At 42.1% G+C, this 19,111-nt stretch overlaps 1 long non-coding RNA gene across 1 annotated transcript; it reads right to left on the reverse strand.

Annotated features, from left to right (window-relative positions):
• Positions 1-12,471: 12,471 nt before the first annotated feature.
• LOC127532386 (uncharacterized) lies at positions 12,472-13,993 on the reverse strand. Its single transcript, XR_007939770.1, has 2 exons — positions 13,735-13,993; positions 12,472-13,006 (listed from the first exon to the last, which is right to left on the reverse strand). It is a non-coding gene; the product is annotated as an uncharacterized LOC127532386 (long non-coding RNA).
• Positions 13,994-19,111: the final 5,118 nt, after the last annotated feature.

The following is a 19,111-nucleotide window of genomic DNA, read 5'->3' on the forward strand; positions in this document are numbered from 1 at the left end:
TCAGCAAAAACTGTTTTATCTCCCTCCAGTAAATAAAAGGGTCATTATTTTTCAATGAATCAAAAAACCAACAAAGTTACATTATATATAGAATTCTGCGTTTCATCAAGAGCTGCAGGTTTCCTTCTGTTTGGAAGCTACATCTCCGTGTGCCAAGTATGAACTACAGCAACATTTCCATTCATACAAAAAAGAAAAAACCTCCTGCCAGCCAGTGTAGAAGCTTTAATCCTTTTGGCTGCGTTGGCCGGAGCATGTCAACATTTCCGTACGCTCCTGAAGTTTAAACCCGTGCCGTGGAGTGACCCCAGAGCATAAGAAGAGTCGGAGCTGAAGTGTTGACATGGAGATTATAGATCACCCACATGACCTGCAGCACTCAGCCGGGTCCAGTTATTGTGTCACACCTTCCAGAAAGTTGGAGCATGTCGACCCTACGTAGCTACACTACAGTACCTGGAGATAAACCCCCGATTAGCTGATAAAAGGGGAATGTCAGGTATTTTGAGATTTGATTGTTGAGATGCATTAGTTCTGGTTTTAGCCCATTTGCTGGTAGCACTAGCCAGCGTGGATAGAAGTTCCACAGGGTTCTATATGCACGAAACAATGTAGTTAGTGCAAAGTCCTACAAAGACACTATTAGACGATCTGACAAGAACTAGTTCTAAGCATACAAAGGTTTGAGGTCAAGATACACAGACGACACTGGCATATCATCCAAAAAAGATACTATCCTAAACATGTTAGTGAATAGTTTCCCATCTCCAGCAGAACTAGACAAGCCCTCAGTAGATGGCAGAACCACGCCCATGCATGACACTCTGTATCAATTTTGAGCATCCTACGTATATCCCTTTCTATACAAATGATGCAATATGAAAGAAATGTGCTAAGTGACCCCTGTGACCTTGATCTGCTGACCTCCAACTCCACAACTGAGCAGGGGACCTTAGACTGATCTTCAGTGCCAAGTTTGATTATCCTGACTTCAGCACTTGCAGAGATATCTCAACGGACATACACACATACATACTTACCCATCCAGCCAGATACCGAAGCGAATGCAGTAACCCCGCTGACGTACACGTCAGGCGTGGTTAATCAGGACACAATATTGTTCTAGTCATGCTTCTTGATCTTTGATGACTAATTCTGATATTTCCTTTGGTCTTGACTGTCTTATCAACTCATAAGAAAACTACCTGGGTATTTGTAGCTGGTGTATGTTCCAACAACTGCTTGCTAAATTTGTCAGAAACACCCAACAAACTTTAAATACTGGCATTTTATCCTAAAAAGATACGACATGAAACATGTTAGTGAATAATTTCCCATCTCCAGCAGACACAGGAAACATTATTATTCATTTCAAGTCATGTTTCTTGATCTTTGATAATTAATTCCATCATTTCCTTTGCTCGTGACTGTCTTGGTTCTCTACCAACACCTAAGAAAACTACCTGGATATTTCTAGCTGCTCTATGTTCCAACAACTGCTTGCTAAGTCTGTCTGCTTCTCGGTGCTTGATAGGTAGTTCCAGGCCATGAAAGATGTTGAAAAAATTTGCATTTGGGTGATCATTTTCTGTGGGTTAGACACTAAGAAGCGCTGCGTTCACTGCACACGCCATCGCCTTTTCATTGTCGGTATAAAAATACGGATTGGTGCAGTTTTAATCTAACATGACAGACTGTACTCAGGGGGAAAATGCTGCAGATTCCTTCCTAGTTAAATGCAGCTTCTATTACTTCGTCTGCTGCAAATGAATCAGTCCCAGGCTTTATGCTAGCTGCTGTATATGCTGTCCAACTTTTTCTGCTACTCACGACTATGTAGGAGTAGTTCAGGTAATGTGTATGTGTCTCAGATTCTATGCAATTGGTGTTCCGTTGAACTTTTAATGCAGTGTTCTGCTTCTTCTCTGCAGAAATTCAGTCAAGCAAACCATCTGGAAGCAACTTATTCCTCCTTTATACCAATCTGGTGAGTCAGCTAATCCCCCCAACTAAAGGCTATGTGATCTTTTGACCTTGCAGCAGATCCACTCCAAATAAAGTGTCTGGTGGGTGTTAAAACTTCTAATGAGCAGCAGGCGGTCCCAGCGAGGAGCGATTAGGAAAAACAACAGCAGAGCGCTTCACAACAAATTAGCAGCCGGCAGCAGCGGCTCCCTGCTTTTTACGGGCCTGACTGGGCAGAAACCAGCTGCTTTGCCAACATTTCGTGTTTACCAGCCACTTTTGCTCAACAATAACTCGCAGGGTTTCGCACAAAGGGAAGCATTGTGGAGATAATGACCTACTCCAGCATGTCCTGGATGGATTCTGATGTTTTTATTAACTGGATACAATAACATCAGCGAGTCGGAGGCTGGTGCTTGATGTGGACGCTTGTAACCGGATCTTAAAATGATATACGCTCTATCGTCTCCATCCTAACCTGCTGCTGACTGCTTCGTCTGCATGTCAGGCATGCCCCGGCACAGAAAGCTCAGAGAAAAGGCCCTGTCTGCTCCTGCTGGGCTCAGTTCAAGCATGCTGCTCTCCCCAGATAGAATCGCTGTCTGTTTGGTTTTGAACGAGAACAGGCATTCTCACCTGTCACCACACAGTTGATGCTTGACAAACGCCGGGCTCTGAGGAGCTTTAGTATGTGCAGACACAGTTTAGAGGTTTTTGTGGACAAGAAAAGGGGAGAATAAGGGACAGTATGAAAATTAACTGTGAATATGTCAGTTCTTTAGTTCAAGCTAGAGTAGTCCAAGAGGGCTTTCCCACTTTTGTTATGCCAGATTTAGATTTTTAATTCATTTTCCTCTTATTTTTATTTGACAAAATACATATTTATACAGTTATAGATGGATTTTTTTAAATGGCAAAAGCTGTGGAGCTGCAGCAGCTGCAGATATGAGATGAGATTTGCATCTGTTTCGCTGATTTTGGCAGTAATCGTAAGTGTCCTTATGAGCAAATCAGAAGCCAAAAAAATTACTTTATTGTTTGAGTAAAACTTTACACCACTTTGTCCTTTTTTTGTTGCTTTTGTGGTTGAAGTTTTCTTTTAATTTTAACTGAAAAAACAAGTTATTACAGTTCCAAAGCTTGTCGTATTTATTGCTTTTCCAGTATTTTCATTTTTATTACAGAATTTTTTGAGCAGAAGAGGGGAGCTTATGCTTTGTAATTATCTTCACTAAATTTAAAAAGAATAAAAAGCTTATGAAGAAGCACTTTGTCGTTTATTTGACATAATTTGAGCAACTGTCAGCTTATTTGTAAAACTATTATGCACATCTTCAATTCCTCATGAATGTTTAGTTTTTACTAATAACTAAACTGTATTGTAATTGTTGTAATTAAATATTATAATGTTGTTTGGAGATACTTAGAGAACAGTGCAGGAAAGGGGAGCAAAAAATATTAATAATTTTAGAAAGGGCCTTGTTGTATTTCATTTAAATTTACATTCATTCTATTTTTCAGTGAAATGTAAAGTTCAGGATGTCTCCCAGTCTCAATAATTTCCATACAGTCTCCGAGTCAAATCAGAGCAATCAGAAGCGAGATGAAAGATCCCTGCCCTCATCTCCTCACGCCCACATCCTCGCGAAAACTTTCTTGCGAAATTGAAGCAGCCGTGCAGCCGATGATCGCCCTGATGGCGGACTCGACACCCTGAGTGAGTGCAGATGAGGGGAAGATAAGGACAAAGTGTTGAGAAGAGCAAGATCCCCCCCAGACAAAACCGGCCTACCCCCTCAGGTGGAGAGTGTTGAAGCGAAGGTATGCGTGCTAAGTGGACACCCTCGTTTCATCCTTGACTTCCAGATTCACATCGCAGCACGAGGCCGAGAGCAGAGGCAGATGAAACAGACATGAGGGGGTGTGAGACCACGAGGCTGATGTCTGGATTATTGTCAGATATGGAAGTAAGCTTTGAAAGATCAAGAAGATGGAGCTCCACTGAGATTAAAGGGGTTTGCTCAGTTACTGCAGAAAAGTTTCGAGATATCTTGCAGATCACTTGCAGCTGAAATGGTAAAATTAACTTTAGCGCTGATGGGCAGCTTTAATAAGAACTCTGGCAGGTACATATTGTACATTCCTGCCTCTTTTCCTTGATAGGTGTCATTACAAATGCTACCATCCAAGATTTCTGTCCAAGTCTTCATATCTTCCAGGTACGTTGGGGATTCCCGTGTTGCTAGCTCTATTTTTCCTCATCACTCAGAAGCCAATAATTGTCTTTCTAATTGCAGCACATAGTTGTTATCTTCCCAACTCCCCATAAACTTTGTTGTTCCAACTTTACTTACAGATACAATTTGATTTTTTAGCTATGCCGGGGCCCTGGAATGAACTGCGAACACAACCAACTATTATCACCTTATAAAGTTCTTATGGCTCGTGGCTTACATCCACATCCAACATTCCCTCTCGTTTGAGTGCTGGAGAAGCTATTTGGATCTTTAGCTGCTAAATCTCTCACTATGTTCAGACGTAATCAGTCCATCATCATTCCCATCCATATGAGTCAGTAGGAACCTCCTCTGTCTTCAAAATGGCCGGTGTAATGCACAAAATGACCAAAATTGGATGTAAAATGATGCAAAATGACACTCAAAATGATTAAAGAAAGTTGCAAAACCACCACAAAAACATTTTAATTTGAGATTAAAATGTTTTAATCTCAAATTTTTCAGCAGTATGAGTACTAAATTAAGAAATATTCATATGTCCTGACCTCAAAAACCTGAACAAATCTGTGTGGCTAGATAATTAGAGGTGAATGTACTGCACTTTGCAAAAAGATAAGTAAGAGAAGGATGAGCAGAAGAAGAAGAAGGTGAAAGAGAGACAGGTAAACATCTTCATGAGGAAGAAGTCAACAGGAGTCTGACTCATGAACCAACCTGACTCTAACCTTTAACCCCAATATGTCTGGCCAGACATTCACACAGAATAGTGCTCTTGTGTCAAAGAAAAACACAGGTGAGCTAACATTCATACCAAACCAGCTACCTTATGTCATAACCAAGCAGCAGACCTAGCAGCACAACGCTAATAATTTTAATCTAAGATGACTGGATAATGAATAAGTTAGTGCCTCAGTTGGGTAAATCACTTCCACCGAAGCAATGTAATATCTATTAGCGTTAGCTTCTGTTGTTGCTTCGCTGTGGATTCTGCTGGCCACGTGCACAGCTGGTCCCCAGTGCAGCGCTCACCTAGCGTAGCCGCTGCCTAATGTGTTATCCAGCTGGCTCGGATGACTGTATCAACAAGACCTGTTTTTGCTTGGCACACTGTCAGTTAGCACGACCTCCCCACCGCCCCCATCACCAAAACAGGTCCCTACAGCACACGGGAAAGCCATCTGTGACGCCTAGGGCTAAAGGGAACCTCGACGGATAGCAAATGTCCTCACGGTATTATAAAATGTTTAACATCCACCAGAAGAGTAAAAGCATGGCATGGGTTGTCAGGTGAAGTGAACTCTTGTGGCTTGAGTGATGATTCTGGCATCAGGTCGGTGTTTTTCTTTGGTCGGAAGCCAGATTCTGGTGGCCTCTGTGGAAGCTGTGAGAACTTTATGACTTCTCTTTTTATCCTGATCTCCCCCTCTGGCAATAAAGAACAAATAAACACGAGATAAAGAGACCGCTGAAGGACAAAACAGAAGCAGGACGCTGGATCCGTTCTGGAGTTGAGGGTCCTGCTGCACCTCCGGGTGCGTCTGGAGGTGCTGATTGAACTCCTGCACGGTTGAAAAGTGTCTGCATTTGTGTCCGAATTTGGTGTACATGCAAAGAAGGATTTAATATGAGCAAACAAAACTCTGCTCTGTCTATTTGCATGTATATGCAGCACTGATCAACAGTTTGGGGTCACTTAGAAATGTCCTTAGTTTTGAAAGAAAAGCTTTTTTTTTCAATGAAGATAACATTAAATGAATCACAAATCCAGTGTAGACATTGTTATTGAGCTAAATGACTATTCTACGTAGCTGGAAAGTTTTAATGGAATATCTCCATAGGGGTACAGAGGAACATTTCCAGCAACCATCACTCCTGTGTTCTAATGCTACATTGTGTTAGCTAATGGTGTTGAAAGGCTCATTGATAACTAGGAAACACTTGTACAGTTATCTTAGCGTATGGATAAAAGTGGGAGTTTTCATGGACAACATGAAACTGCCTGGGTGACACCAAACTTTTGAACAACAGTGTATTTGGAGACATAATGCCGTAACAGACTGAGAACAAGGCAGTGAAACTAAAGCAACATGAGCTCAGTGGATATGGTTATTGGATATTGAAGGGTCTTTTAGGAAATGATGAGTGTCCAACTGATTGCCTGTGTAGGGGGGATGACATAAGGAAAGATGAGTCAGCGTGGATGATCACAAAAACCTCTGCGACATCTGCTTTCGTCACCCTTTAACCTCCCCCCACTGAGAAACAATCCATCCACTGTCCTGTTACTAATCCCTTTCGTTCTCCGAATACACACCCACATGCACATCCTCCAGCGTCCTCACCAGCACATTGATCTTGTTTGCTGGGTGGAGCAGCAGTCAGGAGTTGGGGGTTTCTATCTGTGCCAAGCTGGTGATCCAAAGCCAGCACACAGGGCTTGGCGCTTCCCCACCAGCCATCAAACCCAATACTGCACATCTGAACCGTGGGATCTGCATCTACGTAGGTGTGTTGCGGTGCTCAGTCCCACCACAGTGTAAGCCACGCTACTTACACAGGATACAGTGGAGAAGCTCTGCAAGCATTTAGCCAACAGACCAAATTCATCAAACATCAAAGAAGGAACTGTGGTGGGTATGTAAATCAGAAATAATGGTGTGTTCATGCATGCCAATGGTAATCATTATGGTATAAGATCAGTCGGGTAGATAATTAGCCGAGATGGAGTTCTGTGGTGGTTCCATATGTAAAAAATCCAAATAATGGCTGCGGCTCTTCACTGTGCTCAACTTCAGAGGGAACCAGGCTTAAAGGAAAGCCTCTACTTCTAATTTCCCATCGTCTGTAAGCATATTATTTATTTTAGCCAAAAAGATCCCCATCTGTTGTCTGTTCCCTTCTTGCGTTATCTTGCTCTTGCCATTAATGCAAACACAGCATGTCCAGTTCTTTCCAGTGGTTCAGGGGCCAATGTTCCCCTTCTCTGGAAGACTTTTACTGTGAATTATTGTGTGGCGAGGTAGAACCAGTTGGAGTTAATGAAACAACCAGTAAGCACAGTGAAAATGAAAAAATACTATGTTGAATAGAGCTACATATGGGCAGTACTTGGTTTCAAACAATCACATTCGCATTTACACCTACGGACGTTTTAGAGTTACCAATTAACCTCAGCATGTTTTTGAACTGTGGGAGGAAGCCGAAGTACCCGGAGGAAAATCCACGCATGCACAGGGAGAACATGCAAACTCCATGCAGAAAGATCCTATGAAGGCCAGGGATGTGAACTGACTGCAAGGTGAAAGTGCGAACCACCAAACCAGTAAATGGCCATGGGCTGGATTAGAACCCATTACCGTTGCCTCAGGGACTATAGCGCCTGGGTTCACATCTCTACAAAGTTTAATCTCCATGACTAAAAAGGCACTTCTGTGGGTCAAAAGTTTCATCCCTGGACAGACGTTTAAAAGATAAGGAAACTGTCATCCTAACTGAGTGGTGAAAAGACACCACTGGTAATAGATAGGCATAGCTCAATACTTAACTAATACCATCCTGTTAGTCAAGCATGGTGGTGGCAGCATCGTGATATGGGGGGTGCTTTTCATCAGCAGGGACAGAGAGACTGATCAGAACTAAGGGAAGGTTAAAGACAGCCGAATATAGGCGGGTTCTTGAAGAAAACTTGCTCAAGAGTTCAGTAACTTAAGACTATCTTTCAGCATGACAAAACCTCAAAGCAAACAGGCCAAACATCACTGAGAGAAATCTCTGATTGTCACTGACTGATCCCGTCAAAGAAAAGAACTAGATGAGCCCTCAGTAGAGGGCAGAACCACGCCCTCTGCTGGCGAAAACCCTGTCCTCCCTATACAACTGATGCAATATGTATCAATTTTGATCATCGTACGTATCTCTCTCCCTACTTGATCTGCTGACCTGTAACTCCACAACTGAGCAGGGGACCTTAGACTGATCTTATGTGCCAAGTTTGATTATCCTGACTTCAGCGGTTGCAGAGATATCGGACCGGACATAGCCACATACATACATACATACATACATACATACTTACCCAGCCAGATACCGCACTGAATGCAATAACCCCGCCGACGTACCTGTCGGGCGTGGTTAATTAAACCCCACAGAACATTTGCAGAAAGGCCTGAAGATGGCAGTTCCCAGACACTTCCCATCCAATCTGACGGAGCTCTTGGAAATGCTCGGAAAGAGGTAGTGAAAAGGTTGTCACTCTGTAAATGAGCGATTTCAGTCTGTAATTTTTAGCAAATTTCCAAATAATCCAGCTTGCACTTTGTCTTTATGAGTTACTGACTCTAAGTTGATGAGCAAAAATAGCATTTTGATCTGTTTAAAATGGAATCTACCACACAGAAAAATCCAAAAAAACATGTTTCGACAACACATTGTACAAACTACCTCATCTTAACTGCAATCTAGTCGCTCTTTAGTAGATTATTTTTTCAGCTTGATAGTGTCAGATGTGAAATTTTCTGACAAACTCGCTTCACTAATCATATCAGCCTTCACAATCTTGCGGCTCCATCCACTGAGGTTTTACTCCACTGGTGAGGCTACTCGATTTGCCACAAAGAAATGCTTGTACAACTACACCTCCAATCTGCCAGCGGGGCCCTCGTCCCCAACCTCGCAAAAATAGAGACATGCTGGTGTTGGTTTGTGTAAAAGCTGTTACCACATTGTAAATTTTTATCATTCCTGTGGCCCAGTGTGAAATCGCTAAGCTGTACAGCTCTGCTGCGACGCACGGCTGCAAATGGTACTTTGAGGCTGTCATCAGACGTCACTCTTGTTGACGGTGTTGAGATGTGGAGGGAAATTTATTTTAAAGCTTCTCATTTTACCCCTTTCCTCTCCGTTTTCTTTGAAACTTTACCCCATGCTCACAGCTTCTTACTTTGGCCTGAACATTCTAAATCGACTTTATTGTGTTGTGGATAACGCGCATCTCTCCGACTTCCAACACAGGTAGCTGCATATGTGTTGCAGTTTTCATCGTTCACTTCTCACCGTGACCTTGACGCACTTCCTGTCGGTGACCCAGAGTGCCCTCTGTGGGTCAGAGGTTCCACGCCTGGACAGATGTTGCACACACTTATATTCTCTCTGCACCTCCTCACGCAGTTCATCCAGGTCTCCCAGCTGCCAGTGAGCCTAAACATAAACCTGGTCTCGGTGTCGCAGCAGGGGGACTGGATCAGGGGGCAGATGGAAAACAAGGGTGGAAGGAAGGAAATAATCTCCACACCACAGCTGCAAGACCCTACAAGATTTATTTGTTATCAGTTATTCTGACAGTTATTTTCTTCCTTAATCAATCAACTGCTTTGTCTACAAAGTCTTAAAGTGAAAAATTCTAACAAAATTTTACTAGAAGATGTCTTAAGATGCTATCTGCGACCATCAGTCCAAAATCCAAAGATATTTTTCATTTATTTGCATACACAACAAGGAAAACAGCATCATTTCAGAGGTTGAACTCAAAAATGTTTGCAATTAAATGATTATTTGATGATTAAAATAGTTGCAAATTAGTCGACTAATTGTTGCAGCTGTACTGTAAAGGGAAACATGCAGTCATTTTTCCATTCTCAGCCACCTTTCGGTATCACGTTAAGTCAACTGCAATGCTGAATAAACCGCTCAGGCTCCGGCGCTGCTGGGAAAAGCTGCTTTGCTTGCTCAATGTACTCGTAACTAAAATATTTACTGACAAAAATACAGTTTGCCGACCACAGTTGGGACCACAAATTATAGTATAAATATTGTCGGGGTTTACTGTGTCATGTGCAAACAGTTTTTTTGCTCGTAGATTAGCGTACACAGCTGCAAAACAATGCCAACCACAGGATGGGTGAGAACCACTCGGCACAAAGTGTGGTAGTGATTCTCACTCTTATAATGCTGATGGACCATCTGGTGAATGTGGAGTCCTTACATTGCAGTATTAAGAGGGTGGCACGAGTACACTTAATGCTGGAATTGTACTCCAAATACGCAGTAGACTTCAAAAGAGACTCAACAGAAGGATACAATCTACAAATCCTTATAATGTGGATACTAGTAATGCAATAGAGACTGTCCTCATAGAAAAAACGACCACATAGGTCGTCTGTACACGCCCGTATTACGACCGAGTGTTACGTTTTGACGTTATGCGACCTCTAGCGGTTGAGTAAATATCGACACTCCGGTGTCTCAGCTGAAACGTCACCATGAACAAACTTTTATCGAACACTATCCCTAACCCTAACCTGTGTTGGGAAAGTGAGGAAAAAGCTGTTTCGCGAATTAAATCCCGTAATGCGTTCCTTTTCCCCGTAGGGTGGCTAATGTAAATCCGCTCTCATGGGTCGTATTCCGATGCACGTTACATACGACCTGTGTGGTCGTATGAGTTTGAGGACTTGTTGTTCTTAGGAGCTTTTTAGCCTCTTTAAGCTCACCGGTTTTTGTTCTATGGCTCACGAACTCTGCTCTTATCCATCTCGTTTACTGAAGCTGAAGTTTTCAGACAAACCAACCACATGTCCAGCACCAAGCAACAGACAAATTAAGTTAATCAGATGAACACACGGTGTGTTTGCACCTCAGAATTTTGTTCAAGGAACTAACTATATTTCCACGAAGAAAGGGTCCAAATGAAGTTGTGAGGGTTCAAGGTCTGATTGGTCAACAATGCTGCGCTTTTCTAGCAAAAATGGCAGGCATATAACAATAATAACAATTTGTGCCAACCATTTTTCTGGTAGTTTTTTGGGCGACTATATTCAGGATGGAGCAGCCAGAGAGATCTCGCCACTGATTGAACGTCAACAAAATCCAGACTATGTCATCCATTGTTGCAGAAGACAGCATCCAGATGGAATTTTGTGCTTTCTTTGGCTTTGGAGGCTAATGTCCAGGAACTTTAACCTTTGGAAAGCTCCTGGATACGTGTAATTCTTGAGGAATTCAAGTTTTTGGCAGACAGCTAACTTTGGTGCAGAATTTAACAGCCTAAGAATCTGATGTTTTGTGGTTTAGTTGGTGGAGACCAAAAATGGAGATAAAAAAAGTACAAATATTGCAATACTACAATATATTTTTGGTGGTTTGTAAGAAAAAGACTCCAAATTAATTTTAATGTTGCTTTTTATCTGCCTGTGTGCAAAAATGCGAGTGTTTTTTTCAAAAGTTCATGATTTGTGTTAGTAAAACAATGTCTGCTTTTGGTTTAGTTGGTGGAGACCAAAAACAGAGAGAAAAAGGAAGACCGAATTTTGCACTACTACAATATATTTTTGGCGGTTTGTAAGAAAAAGACTTCGAATTCATGCTGATGCTGCTTTTTTATTAGTCTGAGTTTGTCTCTTTATCTCAAGGTTGAAGAAGCAGCCTCAGTGTCCGTACAAATATCTCCTGACCAGAGCTGCTCTTTACAAACTACCATCCTCACAGCTGATACCAAAACTTCCCTGATGAGTGTACACAATGACTGGGAAGTTTTTACCAGTGCAGGCTAAACTACAAACGCATTTCTTGACATGTACCACATCTCATCCAACCATCAACCGCTAATCACAGCTTGGACTGGAGGTGAGTGGGTGTTGGAATGTCTGCAGCAATTAGTGCAAGTAAAGTTAGATTACAGTGCTAGCCACAAAAGTGCAAGTCCCACTGGCGTTGTTATACACTTCCTGAATATGAGTTTCAATCAATTGTAAAAAACCCAATTAAAATCTTTTGCTTTCTATTGTTCAATGTGTCTTTCTGTAATTCAAACCAGTGTTCCTGTAACAACCGTATGAGAGCATGGGAGGATCTCTGGCAAGCTGCTACGTGTAGGTGGAAAGCATGGTGAGAGAGTTGATTTAGGATCAGACAAAAACTGAAGTGAATCATACTTTATGTATTCATTCATTTTAAAGGTATAATTTAATCATTAGCAAATATTCTGCTTGCTCATACTCTGCTGTTTCCTGCTTTTCCTATCATGACTCTCTCCTTTTCCTTTTTTGCTTTCCTCTTGGCGGCCAACATCAAATACAGTAAATGACTCAGAGAAACTGCAAAGCATAACTCACAGGCTAATGCATCCTGCCAAAGCTAAAATGTTTCTAATCCAAGCAGATGCGCTTTTGCTTAAATTTGCGCCGCCAAGAGCAAAATTGAGTGTGTCTAGCTTTTCGCGACTGTTTATACGACAGCTTTCAAAATCCTTTTAATTAGCACATAAAACCGGTGCTTATTTCCTTCAGTTTTATTTATGCGGCACCAAATCACATTCTGGAAAGGTCAATAGAAGAACAGCAAGACTTCTACACGTGTTTCATCGGTTACGCCAAAGCTTTCGACACAGTAAAGCATCAAGCAGTAATCCAGACGCTGAAGGACAAACAGAGATGGAAAGGATGTACAAAAGACGAAACATTTTTCTTTGACATGTTCTCCTTGTACAGTGAAAGCATCATGAGGAAAACACAAGACTTATTAGGAGAATCCATCGGAGGTTGTAACATAAATATCCTACGTTATGCAGACGACACAGTGCTGTTAGCGACCAGTGACGACACCGTAATCGATACAGAGAGACCAACATGTGGTCTGTCTTTAAACAAAAAGAAAACAGAAGTAATGATAATTTCAAAGAAAAATGCCATCCTAATCTGTAACATAGAATTAAACCAAGAAACACTGAAGCAGGTTCATCATTTGGAACATCTCGGTTCATGGATGACGTCAGATGTAGATCAGCAATGGCAAGAAGAGGATTTACGAAACTGAAAAACATACAGAAAAACAAGAAAATAGCAATTAGCATCTGTATGAGGACTCTTAGCTGTTAACATTCTACCATAGAATAGGCAACGTTACCCCCCCCCCCCCCCCGATATATGAAACTCCCAAAATACGCAAAAAAGTCAGCAACTACATTCGACCAGTTCTGATGTACGGATGTGAATCATGGAACATAAACAATAAAATGTCAAAGAAAATCACTGCAGCAGAGACGTGGTTTCACATGCTACGTATGTTTTATACGGCCAGAATAACAAATGAAGATGTTTCAACAATACTAAACACAAATTAAACGCAAGCAAGCAACATTTTTTGGACACATATTAAGGAAAAAGACCCTGTATTATATCGTCACAACTGGAAAAATGAATGGGAAGAGAAGACGAGGCAGACAGAGAATAAAACTGACAGATGGACTGACATCATGGCTACGGGCAAAAGTCACAATTCAGGAAGCAAAAGATCGGATTAGACGTAAGGAAATGATCGCCTACACTGAATGGCACGACATTTGATTGATTGAAATCACAGAATGTGTCATCTCAGGACACTTTACACAGCAAGGTCTGATAGCATCACAGAGAGAAATCCAGGAGTTTGCACTTGGCGACAACACGGGGAAAAAACGTTTAATAGAAAGAAACCGAACTAGACTGAAGGTAGACGACCGTCTGCCTCCACCAGCGCCTGCTACTATCATTTGTAATACCTGAAATATCTGGAATAGCAGCACTTTTGCAGCTGAAAAGATGAGGCTCATCATAGTTTATCAGCAAATCACTCAGTGCTGTTTGCTGTCCTGGTGAATCTGCACGGTAGAGATCACCGTCTGCAGCTTGTTCCCTCAAGAAGCATCCATTTTCACCTCCTCCATCTCTGCCAGAGCTGCACAGAGACTCTGCTGTGTCGCACCGAAACAAAGCCTGCAGCGTCAGCAGTGGAGGAGAAGCTGCATCAAGGTGTAGCATTATTACACCACTGTAGGTGACTTTTAAATGAGGAAATGGCACCCTCTCCCTTATACAAATGAAAAGTTACATTTATAAGCAATAAAATAGTTCCTTGCTCAAGCCAAAACACTCAGGGGTTTTATGGTACAGTACTGCAGCAGCGTTAGCAAGCTTTACAGAGCCAGTTTGAGCCGACTTTATGGCGATTCATTGTTCTGGTACGCTGTTTATTAGCATTCACGCCATATAAATGAGACTTTTAGGCCACTGTTTGGCAAAAGGAGCACAGCCTCAGTGAAAAAAATCTGTAGTGCATGTGTTGCACTGTCGCACAAATTGAAATTACTGTTGCTGATATGAACAGCAGCATCAACAGTTAAAGTACCACTAAATAATTAAACATAATTAGGCGAAATTGAATACTTTGTTATGATGCTAGTGGAACACGATGCAGGGAAAAGATAAAGAGCAGACAGAAAGAGGTGGCAAAGACGGATCTGATCAGCATTCCATCGTGGCTTGTTAATGATTAGGAAAAGGAACTCAGTGAACAATGAAAGAAAATCACTGATTCACAGATATCTGGAGATGTTTTCTTCTGGACGAATTTATTTGAATTTAAACAATGAAGAATGCGACCAATAAATGTCTAAACCAAGATCCAGGGAATCACTGTGTAAGCAATGAAAAGAATAATGGAGATATGATGACTGCTATGTTTTGTTTTTGGATTATATACACACCCCCTGTCAAAAGTTTTAGGACGCTTTCTTATTCATTTGAAAGAGAAAGCGTCCTAAAACTTTTGAAAGGGGGTGTATCTGCAGTGAAAGGATAAATATCTTATTTAATATATTAATCATGATTTGTGAAAGGGCTAGAACACAGAAATGATGCTAAACTTTGTTCATGATTCTTGTTATTTTGCATATAAGACAATATAACTTACATGATATAACAAGAAAAACATGAAAAAATAAGTCTGTCACTGAATAGAACCATGTCTGTGAGTGTAAATCTGAATATTAGTGATGTTTGCATGTGTGGATTGAACTCAGTGTTAATATATTGTGTGGAAGGTTAACTTGAGACCTAAATTTATCTCATCATATCATACAGAAAGAGAAGTTAAGCAGATGTGCATCATCCAGATCTGTTAGTCTGTTTTTGAATAATGTTGCTGACAGACAGACGGACAAACCAACATCGATGGTCACATAACTTCACCGCCTTCCTTGACGGAATAATTAGATGATATCCTGCAAGTCATGCTTCACATGCTGCTTAATGTTTACACCGAGAAGAGGCCAGAATTGTAATTTTCCCTGCATGACAGCATGAAGGAAGCAGCTTCAACAGAGTTTTAAACTGAAATTCAGTCTGTTTTTGTCAATATTGGAATTTTTAAAGCTTCACTATTGTGCTTTTTTTCTGCGTGAAACAGTTCAGGAAGTGGGTCACCAGAGCCCTGATGTTGCCGATGTTGACGAATCGTCTGCGGGTGAGAGTGCAGGGTTGGAGGGGTGAGGGACGTAATTACACCTCCCCCTTTATTTAATAACGTCCCAACCAACCTCACACAAAGGAAGCCCACAGTGGGCCTGCCCGGCTATTTTTAGCCTCCCCAGTGCATGCTGGTCCACGCTGGAGGTGTGTGAGGTGGGCTGAGAGTGTGTGTCCATGTGTGTGAGCGTGTGTGTCGGCCTGGGTGCTCTGACACAAATAAATGAGCAGTGTTTCTACGTGGCACACTGACTCTCTTTCACCATACATGAACGGCGCTGAAAAGAGCTTTTTCAGCCTCGCTCCCTCTCTCACGCCGGACACACAACACGGCAATGGTAACACAGGTCCGTGTGTGCAGCTCAGATTATGATGGATCTACGGACACGTGGTTAAGATGCTGGTCAGGCATTAGTCTGACATGTCACTGAAAACACACGCAGCGCTGGATGCAAACAAAAACTCATACACGCTTCTTTTGTTCGGGACACGTTAAGGTAAACTTCATCAAACGCTAGGTTTAAACCAGCTAACAGATTGATTGTTTTATTTATATATAGATATCTTTTTAGATGTTCTGAGTTTCTGTGTAGAGGTTTAGTGACCCCTTAGATGTTATTTCTGGTAGTTTGTTTGCCAAGACTAAACTTAGGAGGAAAAAAATCCCAGATAATTACAAAAAAATCACAAGTACTGAGCTCTTTTGAAATAAGTTTGGCCCAGATTTTATGTGAAAAAATGCATCTGTGATCTTTTTTAAGAGCTTGTATTAGTATTTATTCCCAACGTCTTGTGTGATCTGAAACAAGAAATAAGAAACATGACAAAACCAACCAAATAGCAACATAAAAACTTCTTCTCTCACCAACTCTGCATGCTAAATTCAACATAAAACTCTGTCTGCTTCGATCAAACGTAACATTAAAGCAATCCATCCCACCATCTGAAGTGAAAGACGCCGATCATGTCATCACAATGCAAAGTTCTGCTGGGAAACCTTGGATCCTTCGGCACGTACCACCCACAAAAACATCCCTCCAAACCTCGCACCCTGGCAGTGACCGCTTCAATTACAGCTCCTTTAATGATGAATTAGAAAAGTGTCGATGACGGAGAATGTCCTCACACAGCCCCTCCTCAGAAGAAGCATTTGCTTTAAGTGCTACTTGCTTGACAAGCTTGCAGTGTGGACACTCATTTTGGCCCGCAGCCTCACAAACGTGGGTAAATGATGAAATTTATAGGAGAAAGCAAGAATTTGCCTTTACTCGTATGCATAACAGTCATTTTCAGTTGTTTAATTTATAGGAAAATGTCACAGTTTTGGTTAAAATACAACCTTTCCCCAATATTTTTGAAGTTTCTCCTCCATTTTCTTGGTCACCAGAGTGATGAATCCAACCTAATCTCATACATGATTGGTTGAAAATACACAATAGCAAAGAAATGGAAAAAAGTAGCAAAGATATCTTGATTTGAAATGTATGTGTGATACATCTCCATCAAAATGTAACTAAGGAAGCATTTTAGCTGTAGAGGAGACAGCAGCTCAGTGTCATACAAAGGGCCTATAAACACGCCATATGACCAGAATGTTTTTTTTTTTTTTTGGCATTACAGTACGGTATTACGTTGCAACTAAAGGACAAGCAAAAAGCCTAAAATGCATAGACATAACATGGAAAATGTATGAAAGTAGCTTGCATTTAATCCTACGATATCACAGTAGAGACAGGGCTGCAACATGACAACTCGGCCTCCAAACTTTCATCCATCCATCCATCATCTCTACACCACTTAGTCTTTGTTAGGGTCATGGGGGGCTGGAGTCTATCCCAACTGACTTCAGGTATGCGTCCATTAGATTCGTCAATTTCCCACATAAGATTCATTGTCTATGTGAAAGATTGCATGCTGGTCCGGTTGCTGTGTTTTGAGCCACGATCCGATGCGCTTACCCTGAGTATGGCATAGCTCATTTGCCTAAAGTAGATTCAATTTCTTCTTTATGCAAAGTCAATGTGGCGCGCGGAGATCCGACACATCGCGAAACTTTTGTCAAACATCTAAACCAGCCATCGTTGAACTAAAACGAGGACAAATTGAGGACAGGTTGTTTCTCGCCTCGAATGATTGTAACAAAAGAGAAAGTTTGCAACCAAGCCGCCATGTTGGTCCGGCTTGAAATCCAGGAACAGACAGCCGCTGAGTCGATGCGTTTGTCCAATCAGGTGCAGGCAGGATACTTTGGGAAGAACTGGCCTTAAGTACACGCCCACCAAGCGGGCGATTTTCAGACGCGGCACATTTACATGTGGGAAAAACACATCTAGTGGACACTTAGCATCCGGGCAAAGGGAGCTGACACCCTGGACAGGTCACCAGTCCGTCACAGGGCTACATATGCAGACAAACAATCATACTCGCTCAGCATGTTTTTGGACTGTGGGAGGAAGCTGGAGAACCTGGAGAAAACCCACGCATGCACAGGGAGAACATGCAAACTCCATGCAGAAAAATCCCAGGAAGGCGGGGGGGGGGGGGGGGCAAATCGGGGATCTTTTAGCTGCAAGGCGAAAGTGCTACCCACCAAGTGACTGTGCAGCCCCCACCTCCAAACTTCCCAGATCGTTTGAGCATCCACGGGATACGTTAGAACAAACCACACCCAGCATCCAACAAGAACTAAAGAATCTGCCGATCGTTCCCAGAGTTCTGGCGTCTCTCTTCTCATATCTCAAAATTCGTGTGGCGGTTTACTGACGCTAAAACGCTACATATGACTTCACGAATAAAGAGACACCATCATCGTCATCTCAAGCTCAGATGGCTTTAATGAGCCACAACAGTTAGCGGTTTCGTTCTTTGTTTGGCGGCTAATGCTAACAATCTGTGCAGTGGTGGAACCAGATGTCGTGCATTACGTCCACTGATGCTGCAGTAAAATCAGACTTATGACCTTCTTCAATCATCGCGACACTGTCCAAACCTCACATGAGAAGCAAGATTACAATTCATGTCGCGGCAGTATAATTTTACTCACAGTGATGTTTGAAGCTTAGTGAAAATGATTATGGAAGAACTGCTCTGTTACAACAAGCTTTGCGTAACGGCATCCACCAAATGGCATCTATTAATCTATTAAAGTCCTTTTTTCAAAGCATGATTTCATTGGTTACATTTGGCTGTCTGAAGCTTGGCCACATTAACATCACTCCATGTTGCACCAAAGCTACTATTAAATGATGGCAGCACAATGCAGTAATCCAGGCAGCGTGGCTAAACAGAGCCAGCTGAGAGTGTTTTTTGCGAGCGTGTTTGTGTGCCCTCGCCGTTGCGTCAGCGCTGCAGGGACGGAAGAAGGACAGATGTGCCAGAAGAGCTGAGAAACTCCGCTCTAATGCCTCTTTCTGAAGTTCCTCCCCTCCTTCCCTGCGTTTCTCAGTTCACCTATCCTTCATCTGTTCGTTCGTCCGTGTCCTCGGAGGTCAACAGATGTGTTTGTCATGAAACATTTATCGCCGCCGTAGAGTGCATGGCTGCAAGTATAAATCAGCTTTGCTAGCGTTGGGAAGACTGCAGATATAAAAGTATGACCATGCATGGGAAAAATGACTAGCGAGGCTGGTGGAA

The sequence above is a fragment of the Acanthochromis polyacanthus genome, chromosome 23 (genome assembly GCF_021347895.1).
Source record: "Acanthochromis polyacanthus isolate Apoly-LR-REF ecotype Palm Island chromosome 23, KAUST_Apoly_ChrSc, whole genome shotgun sequence".
Classification (NCBI taxonomy): Eukaryota; Metazoa; Chordata; class Actinopteri; family Pomacentridae; genus Acanthochromis; species Acanthochromis polyacanthus.